This window comes from Convolutriloba macropyga, chromosome 4, assembly GCF_964194025.1.
Source record: "Convolutriloba macropyga chromosome 4, txConMacr16.3, whole genome shotgun sequence".
NCBI classification, from domain to species: Eukaryota; Metazoa; Xenacoelomorpha; order Acoela; family Convolutidae; genus Convolutriloba; species Convolutriloba macropyga.
Window position 1 is genome coordinate 71,537,054 of NC_134471.1, and position 12,633 is coordinate 71,549,686.

The window sequence follows — 12,633 nt, forward strand, 5'->3', positions numbered from 1 at the left end:
TACATACATACATACATACATACATACATACATACATACATACATACATACATACAAACATACATACATACACAATGATAAAAAACCCAGAGTTGTACAAGAAAACAAGTTTTTACCTAAGTATGTACAAAAGTATGGTCATAATCACTTATGTCCATAAATGCATACATAAATTGGTGAAAACAACAGTAAAACAACTAACCTGTTAGTAGATGTATAAAATCATTAATGATATATCAATTGGAGAGTCATCAGATCATGCCCAAACATGTTCAGGGTCACAAAACTTTCCAAAATAAAATGACCAATCGGAGTGCTTGATTTATTATTCAAGTTGACAACCAATCAGAATTGAAAGATTTATAAACAAAAACTCTAAATGCTCACGTTCAGGAAACAGTAAATAATGAACACAATAGGAACAAAAGACATCAAGCTCATTCATGAGAAAGTTTTATCACTGAGAGGTAACATAATTTATACACACATATCTTATCGACAATTATATTTCGTAGCTGCTTGTTCTTTGTTAGATCCAGAAGTTGACGGAGAAATAGCACTTAAATTTAGACGTGCTATTTGGTGGTTTTATCGGAATTGATAATTCAAGACTTGATCGTTTATTGAAACGGAGCAAAGTGCTACGACTTCATGCTGCATTGCATGACGCCGCTGGATTTATAAAAAATTGCCGAAACAAAGGCCCTGGATATGTTTACGCTTTCCGTTACTCACCAGTAAACAATTGTCTTTTTGGACACCTGACAGGAATATTATTCATTCTATCAGTGAAAATTTTTCATTCACAATTGTTTCGTGAATTGGAATGCTAGAAAATTTTGGCAGCAAAACTACAAGTATAATTGTCCTCGATCTCGAAGGTTTCAAACTCAAGTCACTTGGATTCATTATAAAAGAACTCAGTTTGTGTTCGAGTTACAACGATACAATATTTTTCAAACCACCGCTTAAATTCGCTGATTTTCCCGCACACGATAGACAAACTGTTATTGGCTGACCAATAACCTACACGGTCTTGATTGGGACGAAGGTGATATACCTTACTGTGATTTGAAAACAATCTGTCTGAGTTTCAGTTTCCGATTCACACGGAAAAATTTTTTTGCCAAAGGCATTGAAAAGTGTGAGCTCCTCAGTAAGCTTTTACAAAAAAACTGTTTATAATCTGGAGGATCTAAATTGTCCCCGAATATCAGAGATAATATCAGAAGAACAAGTTCCCTCCTGTCATCTTCATTCAAACTTTCGTTCAACAAACGATCAATTATCAAATCACTGCGCGGAACGTAAAGCAAGAATATTTTCACAGTGGACACAAAGTGATGCACAGAGAAGACACGGCAACTTTAACAAATTATCTGTCAGACAAGTTGAAGATATTCACTTGCTTGACTCCACTTGACGATCAGCCGATTGTAATATTCAACAGAGTAAAGGATCCCTCTCCACCAATACAGAATAATTTTTCAAGTGATCAACAGAACCGAGCGAACTATCTCAACAATAAGCCAAACACAGCACAACAACCGCGATACAACGCGCTTTATAGCGCAGGAGCGAAACGTAATTTTGCAACCATTACTCTTTCTCCCGACGAGCTAGACAGCTTTAGGGCTTTCCTGCCCGTGATAGATAATTTCTATCACTTCCAACTGTACGTAAAAAATAAACAGAGAGCTCGAGAACATCGGAATCAGTTCAATTATGGCTATGAAAAAAACAAACCAGAAGCCTATGCAGTCCCCCAAAGAGCAGCGAATCCCACGTTGGAAGCAATGAGCGGACAAAAAATTCCTCAATTTAGATTGAAAAAAACACCACCAGAACGTGAGCTATCCTGACAGGAATATTATTCATTCTATCAGTGAAAATTTTTCATTCCCAATTGTTTCGTGAATTGGAATGCTAGAAAATTTTGGCAGCAAAACTACAAGTATAATTGTCCTCGATCTCGAAGGTTTCAAATTCAAGTCACTTGGATTCATTATAAAAGAACTCAGTTTGTGTTCGAGTTACAACGATACAATATTTTTCAAACCACCGCTTAAATTCGCTGATTTTCCCGCACACGATAGACAAACTGTTATTGGCTGACCAATAACCTACACGGTCTTGATTGGGACGAAGGTGATATACCTTACTGTGATTTGAAAACAATCTGTCTGAGTTTCAGTTTCCGATTCACACGGAAAAATTTTTTTGCCAAAGGCATTGAAAAGTGTGAGCTCCTCAGTAAGCTTTTACAAAAAAACTGTTTATAATCTGGAGGATCTAAATTGTCCCCGAATCTCAGAGATAATATCAGAAGAACAAGTTCCCTCCTGTTATCTTCATTCAAACTTTCGTTCAACAAACGATCAATTATCAAATCACTGCGCGGAACGTAAAGCAAGAATATTTTCACAGTGGACACAAAGTGATGCACAGAGAAGACACGGCAACTTTAACAAATTATCTGTCAGACAACATGAAGATATTCACTTGCTTGACTCCCCTTGACGATCAGCCGATTGTAATACTCAACAGAGTAAAGGATCCCTCTCAACCAATACAGAATAATTTTTCAAGTGATCAACAGAACCGAGCGAACTATCTCAACAATAAGCCAAACACAGCACAACAACCGCTTTACAACGCGCTTTATAGCGCAGCAGCGAAACGTTATTTTGCAACCATTACTCTTTCTCCCGACGAGCTAGACAGCTTTAGGGCTTTCCTGCCCGTGATAGATAATTTCTATCACTTTCAACTGTACGTAAAAAATAAACAGAGAGCTCGAGAACATCGGAATCAGTTCAATTATGGCTATGAAAAAAACAAACCAGAAGCCTATGCAGTCCCCCAAAGAGCAGCGAATCCCACGTTGGAAGCAATGGGTGGACAAAAAAGTTCCTCAATTTAGATTGAAAAATACACCACCAGAACGTGAGCTATCACTTAATGAGAAGCCGAATGAGTTCCGGTTATATGTCTTGGAGCACCCCGAAGTTGAAAAAGTCTTCAATCAACCCTCGTTCGAGGAAAATGACTCATCAACCGTTTGTTATAAACTAGAGATAAAAAGTCATATTAAAGGTTTCAATTTGTTTGAGTTCTGGTACATGAAACAGTTGCCCAGTAAAGAAATCAAAAATTTAACATTTTATATCATCCTTGTTTCAATTCACTTTTCAAATAATTTTTTTTCTCCAATGAATCAAAGAGACGAGGGTGACGCTGGTATCAGTAATTTAGTCTTTGATATGAACAACAAGGAGAGGCCCCCATGGCGTTGTTGTTCAAATTCAACAGTGCCAAGGTCCGAAGTAATATTTTTTGTTCAAGTGAGTATCATTGTCTTAATGATCATTCTTTGCTTCTCTATGCTCTTTCTATTATCAGAAAGCTGTGAAGAGAAATCAATTTGGATAGCTCTCTTATCGAGTTTAGTTGGTTACATTTTAACTAATCCCAAACTATGAACAAAGTTATTCTTACACATGACAGGGTATTCATGTCAATTGTAGGACCAAGTGGTTGTGGTAAAACAGAACTCTTGTTTCGAATGCTAAAAAGTTCGACCTTTTATCCACGTTTTGAAAAAATTTATTATTTTTACAAAGAGTTCCAACCACTTTTCAAAGATATGCAACGAGTTATACCAGGGATTGAGTTTCTAAAATACTCAGGCTTTGATATAACAAACAGGCTATCGCATTGTCTGCTTATCTATGACGATTCATGTGAAGAAATCTTCAACGACAAAGAATTTGTAAAAATAGCTACCTCAGGACGTCATCGCAAATTACATGTTATATACGTCAAGCATATTTTGTTCCATCAAAGCAAATGGTCCAGAACCATTGATCTGAATACAACACACATAATATTATTCAAGTCGCTTCGTGACATTCAACAAATTGAATATCTTGGAAAACAGTTGAATTGTCTCCAACTGATTAAAGAAGCATACAAACTAGCAACTGCGGAGCCCTTTGGACATTTGATGATTGATCTCGACACAAAAACCAGTCAGGGTTTACGTTTTTCATCGCAACTAATTGGACCGGATCCTTCTATTTTTTACATTTCGTCCCCTGAAGCAGTCTCTACAACAATTACAAATGAAAAAGAAACATTTGCTTATGCTCAAGCAATGGGCAAATAAGAGGAATGAGAACACAGCTCAAATAGAAATATTACATCAGGGCGATTTCATTTGGTTCTTGAGTGACTGTGTGATGAACGTACTCTCTGGAGTTGTACCAATCAATAAAGTTGAATTAAAAAAGTTCGAGAAACCACTACGTAAACTTGCAGACAGGCGAGTTGAAAAAAGAGAGAGAATCAAATTTTTTCGATCAGATTCTGGAATCCGTCTAATTAAACTGATTGCGTTACCTTGTATTGCTTTTCTGGAGCAAAATGCACACTGAAGAGTTTGTGCTAATTCCTTGTCAAATGTATGCGAATGAACAACCTCAAATTGCTCAACTTCTCAACAATAAATATATCCGAGAGAAAGCAAAACAAATATCAGTGTTGCAAAGAAGCAAGTCTCCACCAGCACCTTCTACCACGCAACAAGACACGCAACAGCAGACAGATAATATTTTGGAGAATGTCAAAGATGAGCTGAATGAGACTAGAGATGACAAAATTGATACAAAAGTTTCAACTGAAATCAGGGAGCAATTTTTGAGAGATATTAAACACCTTGACAGAAAAAAGTTTGAAAAAGCGAGCATAATATTGGAAAAAATAGAGGAGTCAGAAACTCTATCGTTGGATCAAACATCAAGACTAATGATTAATAAGTCAAGCACGGGAATTCTTGTTGCAGATTTTCTTTACGATCTACAACAAACCACATCTAAGTTTTCACTCGAACATTACAAAGTGCTGACCTTTCTAGATATCAGTTCACAATTAACTTGTAATACATACGCAAAAAAATTTCTTGCCTTATCACTAAACGAAAAGTTACAGTTGTTTGAGGATGAACCAGAAAACGGAGAATCAGGAGTCTCGAGAACAGAAGACTCAAAAGCTTCTGGCGACGATGAAGGAAGCTTTGAAGATGCAAAAGACGAAATCCAACCGTCTAGCTCGTGGACAAATTACTTCCTCTCACGTTAAACAATTGAACAAATTATACACAAAAGGTAGTGCAGCTTTTTGTAGCATTGCTAACTTGAAGAAAGCCAGTGGTTTACCGAGATCCAAAGTGGTTCAATACCTTCAGTCGAAAGCCCCATACACAAAATACAGACAATTCACAAAAACTTTTCCGAGACTAAAAGCTGTTGCATACAGAATAAACGAAATCTGGTCTGTCGATGTGGCGTATATAGATAAAATTGCCCAACAAAACAATGAAGTCAAATATTTACTGTTGGCTGTTGATGTTTTATCGCGATACCTACGAGTGCAACCGATGAAGGCTTTATATGAAAACGACGCTGTTGAAGCGTTCAAAAAATGATCAAACAGAAAAAACCAGAAAGGGTTAGGACAGACAAGGGATCCGAGTTTAAAGATGAATTCAAAAAATTTTGTGAAAAGAAGGAGATTCATTTATATACAACCGAAAACGAAACCAAGTCAGCATTTGCTGAGAGGAATATTCGATCGCTCAAAAACATTATTCACAAATACCTGGAGGAAAATTGGACTTGTACTTATATTAAGCAATTGCCCAATTTGTAAATACTATAAACAGTCGTGTTAATCGTGTTACCCAACTTGCGCCTAATAAAACTTTCAAAAAACATGAACCGTTTCTAATATCCCTAACAATTAGCACAAAAAAGTAAAATCCAAAATACGAAGAAGGAGACCTGGTTCGGATTGCAAAGCCAGACGAAACATTTAGGAAAGTTTATAAACAAAATTACACAGACGAAGTCTTCACAGTATTCAAGGTTGCCACCCTTAGTCCACCAACATACAACTTTATAGACGTAAACAACGTTATAATTGAAGGTAAATTTTATGAACCAGAATTAGTCCAAGTGAACGTCCTTCCTGTCGAAGACTAAACATGAGTATTAATAAAGAATTTACTATTGATTTGATATCGAATGCATCAATTGGAATCTTTACCAATAATTCTATGGCCAAGTTTCGAAATCAACTCGCCCAACCATTACAGTTAGATGGAGATTGGCAAGTTGCCCTTGCTTCGATATCATTTCCATCAAACATCAACAATATAAACTCAGCCGAGATAGTTGCATATGTCAGTTCTGGCGCTGAACTTGATGCTTCACATAACCGTACTGGACAACTTCGAAGAATTCGCAAAGGTATATACAACAGTTCAGAAGAGCTTCTGGAAGAAACTTTTCGAATCGCTCAATTGAAAAACTTTTACTATGATTTTGACACTGTAACGCAAAATTTAGTTTTGAAATTTGGGCCTAACGAAGGTTTGTCATTTGAAGATGAAGAAGTCCCCAGTATTCTTGGTTTTAAAGGAATAAGAGATATTTCGAATCCTGGTTTTATTCAAATTGGTTACAAGTCAGAAAAAGCAGGCAACACTTTGAACAGACATGTTGGAGATTTTCCAGTTGATATCACTTGCGGATCACAGCTAATATTTGTATACATTGATATAATTGAACATCAAAACGTTGGTGATGTGAGGGCTCCGGTAGTAAAAATCATTGAGTCTGAAAGACGTTTGAGAAACGGTAGCATAAACACAGTGACACCCATACACCATAAGTCTTACACAAATTTGGATTACAAGCCAATATTATCAAACAATATTCAGAACATCCAGGTAGAGTTGAGAAACGAAACTGGAAAACTAATTCCTTTTACTGGTACCGGAAAAGTTATAGTCAGTTTAAAATTTCAAAAAATTTTTTGAAATGGAGGCATACTACAGCAAGCAAGCATCTCAATCAATGCCGCATTTTTCCGGACACTACAGACAAAGAGGCAGCGGTTTTGGATCCCTTTCTGCAGGTATTGGAAGAGTTGCTCTGCCATTAGCACGCAAATTTCTCTGGCCCGCAGCAAAAAAGATTGGTCGTGATTTATTGGTTCAGGGGGCACCGGAGTTAGTAGAAGTTGCAACCAAAAGAAAGTCAGCAAAACAAGCACTGAAAAGGACAGTAGCCAAAACAGCTCGCAAACAAATAGGTGGATCTCTTCAATCACGTATTGCATCAGGCCGTAAAATAATTAGACGAAAAAGACGACAATACACGAGACCTCGTTCAAACCAAAAACAAAAAATCTCAACCAGAAGAATCATTTCTCGAAAACCCCGTCCGAAAAGGAGTCGTCTGGATTTTTTCTCGCGAGTGAAAAAGGCGAACTAATATTGTGATACCATCTGAAGCCACTCACAGTTCTTTAGACTTATTTGAAAAACCACCTTTGCTGGTAACATTTGATCAATCATTCGAGCAAAAAACAGGACCGCTTTATTCGCCTTCAGGATCATCATTGGAATTTGAAGTTGTTGGTGATCGCAACAATTTTATTGACTTGCAAAAAATTTACCTGGAGATCAAGTGTCGAATACTTCAAACAGATGGAACGGATTTGCGCTACACAGCTGGTGACGCTAAGTGATCTTCCATATTTTGCTAATAATATCCTTCATTCACTTTTCGCCGACTGTACTGTTTCTACAAATGGTATCAAAATTTCAACAGCTAATGGACACTATGCACACAAAAGTTTCATAGAAACTGAATTCTCTCATGGGACAGACGCAAAAAAACATGGCTGAAATGTCAGGGTTACGAGTATGAAGAAAACCTCGGCACTATTCCAGCAGCAATATCAGATATAAGAAAAAGAACAGTGCGACAATCCGCACGCATAACATTATATGGAAAGTTGGCGGTTGATTTCTTTTCATGTGAGAAACATTTGGTAAGCGGAGTTACGTTACGCATTTCAATGAGAAGATCTCAAGATGACTTTGCCGTCATCAGCGAAGACGCAGCGAAACACTACAAGGTTAAAATAGATGAGGCTAATTTATTTATCAGGAAGATGACGGTGTCAGATAATGTTGTAGGTGCAATTGAGAAGACATTATTGAAAACTCCGGCAATTTACCGATACAATGAAGTAATTACCAAAACATTCTTGGCTACAACAGGCCAACAAAGCTGGAAACATGAGGATATTTTCACTAAAGAGCCAATCAGAAGAGTCATTGTTGCATTATGCGTTGGTACAGCGTTCATCGGTACCAACACCGCTAATCCATTCCATTATCAAAAATTTGGTTTAAGAGAGATAACCATTTACCGAAATGGTTTTGCAACGGCTGGAACTCCAATGTCAACAACTGACAAAAAGAGGTTGTACTACAATTCAATGAGTGCATTAGCTTATGTAGAAAATGGCCATGGAATACCTCTGAGTGAGTTCGCAAACCATTATATAATGGTATTTGACCTGACCAGCACTCAAGAGGCAACTCATGACTTTATTCATCCAGAGCTCACAAATTCATCATTGTCCGTCGAGCTCAAGTTCGATGCTGCGTTAGCTCATAACGTTGAAATATTTTTTCTTAGAGGAAAGCATCTACTATCTACATTGACTCTGCAAGAAACGCATCTAAAAACGCTCTTCCCATGATCACATACTAATGGACGAAGACCAAATTCATCTTCAAGTGAAAAAGTGTAAACACCTCAAATTCAAATTCAGAGGGGTTTATGCCGCTGATAATTTTCCTCTGAACTTGCAAACCAACACATTTATTATTGTTAATGCATCACGATCCAACTCTATTGGAACCCACTGGGTAGTGTTAGCTAAACGATATGCATACCCAATAATATACTTTGCGGATCTATTGGCTCTACCCTTGACTACACACAAGGATCTTTTCAACCGTTTACAACAGTGTAAAGACTTGGAGATAATGATGGATATCATGGAACATAGAAGAGACATTCAGTCTCCATTGCAATCCTCAGACTCCCAGCTTTGTGGTTCATTTTGCATATATATTGTTCAATATTTTTATAGTGAGAAATTTCCATTCATACCTGATGTAAATGAATTAGAGTTGCTAGCTTTTGTAAAACATATGAAGTAAAAGTTAATTTAATTTTGAAACAACAACAACATTTTTTTGAGTATCAATTTTTACAAAATTGAAAGGTTATAAAAGAGTTTGAGGTTTCTCGCACAAAACTCCCGTGGCCACTAAGCAGAATATCCATTATCTGATAAAGAGTTGACGAGTGTTCACCTAGCATAAGCTGACAAAATCGTTTCATAGTTACATCAGGGACTGTAAAAGAACGTTTGTTTGCCGTAAAAGTACTAATAGATTTCGCTGTTGCCTCACTCAAGGGCGCTGGAAGTTGTTTCTGGTTCTTGGTAACTGAAGAATAAGTTGATTTTGAAAGGTACTCAACAACAACATGTAGTCGTGAAATTATTGCACCACGTTTAACAAAGTCTTTTTGCGTAGGCTGAATAAGTAATTTGAAACAGTTAACGAGACACTGTATCATCGCAGGTACATAAAAAGAATCGAATGTTTTATCATCTTGCGAACCAAATTCATACATAACATGATAATGATTGGAGCCAAATGTGCAACCTTCGATAACTGTTGCAGATGAATGATAACCATATGCATAATTTTCAATTGTTGTATTTTCAAGTTTTGGTTCCGTCTCACAAATATTGTACTTGAAACGTTTTTGAAATTTCATGAAAAATTCAGGACTGTTCTCATACATTGCCTCAACCATAACGAACGAAAAAGAAAAAGCTTTTGAACTAACTATGAAAGCATAAACAATGACAGGAAGCAAAAGGTATAAGAGAAATAATTCCGATTCCTCATTGACTGTTACAGATGTTTTTGGTATCTTCTTATGGCACTGATTCGGTGTTTTGCCGGCCCGTTTTGCTGGATGTTTCGAGTCATCAGTTGAATCTGGTTTTAGAAGTGAGTCGATCAAGCCAACTGGTTGATCAAGCATTTTTTCTAGTTTTTCAATGTTTTGACATAGAAACCAAAACTCTCGCGCCGAAAGTGTAATTTTTTGATTGAAATCCCAATCGACCTGTTCACTATCACGTGTGAACAATTTCAAGGATAAATAGGTGCCAGTGGTATGATAAGTCTTAACAGCTGCCCTGACAAGCCGTTTTTCATTGAGCGAGAGATCCAAATAAAAGTCGCTGTATTCAGCATCCTTAGACAAAACATTACCCATAATGTTGCATATATTGAGACAAACTGTATCAAAGTAATCTGAAATGATAAATGACATTACATAAATACATTACTGTTTATTGGAATGTAAACAATTTCAAACCCCACGCCAACATGTCTAGACAAGATAACAGCTGAACAAACAAATCCCCCCTCCCTACGCGTGTAAATAAATTTATACTCCTCTACATCAGCTATGACGTTTATACGAAATATGAAATTCAAAAGATCGGAAAAAATATACCCTGCTGATTCAAGACCCATTCAATGTCACAATTGTCCAAGGCAATTTAAAAATTTCCGTTCACTAATGCAACATCGCCGGGCCAAGCATTATAAAGGCCATAGCAGAAAACAGTTTTACAAGTCCCGACCTTTAAATAAAAAAACTGACAAATTTTCATTAGCAATGGATAAATTAGCTCGCCTCCTCGAGTCTATTTATATTTCCCGAGGGAACCCCAATTCGATTTAGTTCAATATGACATAATTCTATTTATAGACATGACGGAAAAATGATGAAGTGATTAAGTCAAATAAACAAAAACGTCTGCAACAATTTTTCAATCTATCCGCCATTGTTCTTTCTTGTTGTATAAAATAAGTTTTGTGAAAAATCTTTAGTTCTTTGGCATCTTATTACATTACTGCAAGGCTTTTGTTACTTAACCTTCTAGAATTTGCTTTCATCTTCGAACCTGCTTTTCCTTGCAGTTCAATTTTTCAGTTTTGTTCTTATAAAAAACAATTTTTCAGTTCTGTTCTTACTAGAATTGGTTCTAGACTCGGTGCTGTTAAGTCTTTATAAAATTTTCCTTACAACGAAAACTGTTTGCTTTGTTACCGCTTAAATCCGTAAAATTAGAACAAAAAACATCCAATTGTTTATCCATCACCTGCAATATGGCTGCTGATTTTCTAGAAATTGCAAAGACAATTGAGCGAGGCACCCGAATTCTTGTGCGAATGAGTCACAACTTCAAAAGTATTGTCCTTGTGCGGGAAAACTTTGATGACAAGACAGAATTGTGGCACACAAAAAACAGCTTCATCATTCCTGTGAATTACATTGAACCAATACTCGATTATACAAAACAAAACGATTTATTCCAACTCACAAAAACGCCAGAAAAATTGTCACGACAAGAGGAGTCTCCATATGCTCTCCGATATTATGGCTGCATTACTCCGATTCAAACAAGAAAGCAAAACGTGAAAAAATTGTCCAAAAGAACACGAAAACTTTTTGCAGACTATGATCATGACTGCATTGAAATCTGGGAGAATCAATTGGGGCAGCTAGAAGAAGTTGAGCAAATATCTGGTTTTTGGAATTTTGATTAGTCGCCAGGTGATGAAACCAAAACCCCGGAAAGCCTCCCGTTGCTTGCCAACAGTTTTCCTGATGATGTCAGTATCGATGAAACACCTCCTTTGAGCCAATGCTATGCCCCCGTCAAGACGGTCATCAAGTTATCTCGACTCTAAAGTACAGCAAAACTCCTTAAACTCATTGTACATGTAGTATTTATTGCTTTTCACAATGTTTAATCATGGTAATTTTGTTAACATCTTGAAACCAGTTCTTAATTAAACTTTAACTAAAGATTCATCTTAGCACTAGACAAACATTGTGAGACAAAAATAAGCGCTGCCTAAAATTTCAGACAATGAACAAACAAGTACGCGAAACAATGTTTTGAACAAATAAGCAAAGTAGCCCAGGTTGAATTAAACCCAGCTGAAGCTTGGATTTTTTATATATCATGGCAAAAAATTAATAAACAATTTTTCATCAGAAATTTGTATGCTGAAAACTCAGACACTAAACAAACAATTATGCAAGACAATGTTTTAAGCAAATAAGCGACGTAAGACTGGGTTGAAATAAACCCAGCTGAAGCTTGGATTATAGAATCACAGTAAACAATCACCTGTTTTAAAACAATAAAAAGTAGAAAAACCCGTTGAACATATAAATCTATATGTTGTTTACACAACAGTCTGAGAGTTGTGTTCCCTTCTACTGCTGTTTGCGGAGCAGTAGCTTTCTGTTGCAAAAGTATCCAAAAAAGACGCGCACTCTGAATCGATGAAACAAATTTAAACTACAGTTAGCCCGACAATAAAATTCTTACTTTTGCTTTCTGCCTTCACCTGAAAATCATTTGATTGAAAAACTTTAACTCTTTTCATTTCCGCATTATAATTTTATAGATTTTTTTGCGTTCCTATTCTGTCTTTCTCCTGTTCACAATGAACGCTGAAACGTGTACAATTTGTCGGATTGCGCTGCTTGACGCCTACTTGTATGGACAGTGGTACATTGAACAAACAAAAGTTGAGCAGCTTCAGTTTTTCTTTAGATTGTAAACAAAACAGGGGAAGCTGTAACTGGTTCAAAATTCACT

At 36.6% G+C, this 12,633-nt stretch overlaps 1 protein-coding gene across 1 annotated transcript in view; it reads left to right on the plus strand.

The window, feature by feature from the left end:
• LOC142338650 (uncharacterized) overlaps positions 1 to 12,633 on the plus strand; it is a 385,398-nt gene that overhangs the window by 195,823 nt on the left and 176,942 nt on the right. The gene's annotated exons all lie outside the window — the stretch shown is intronic.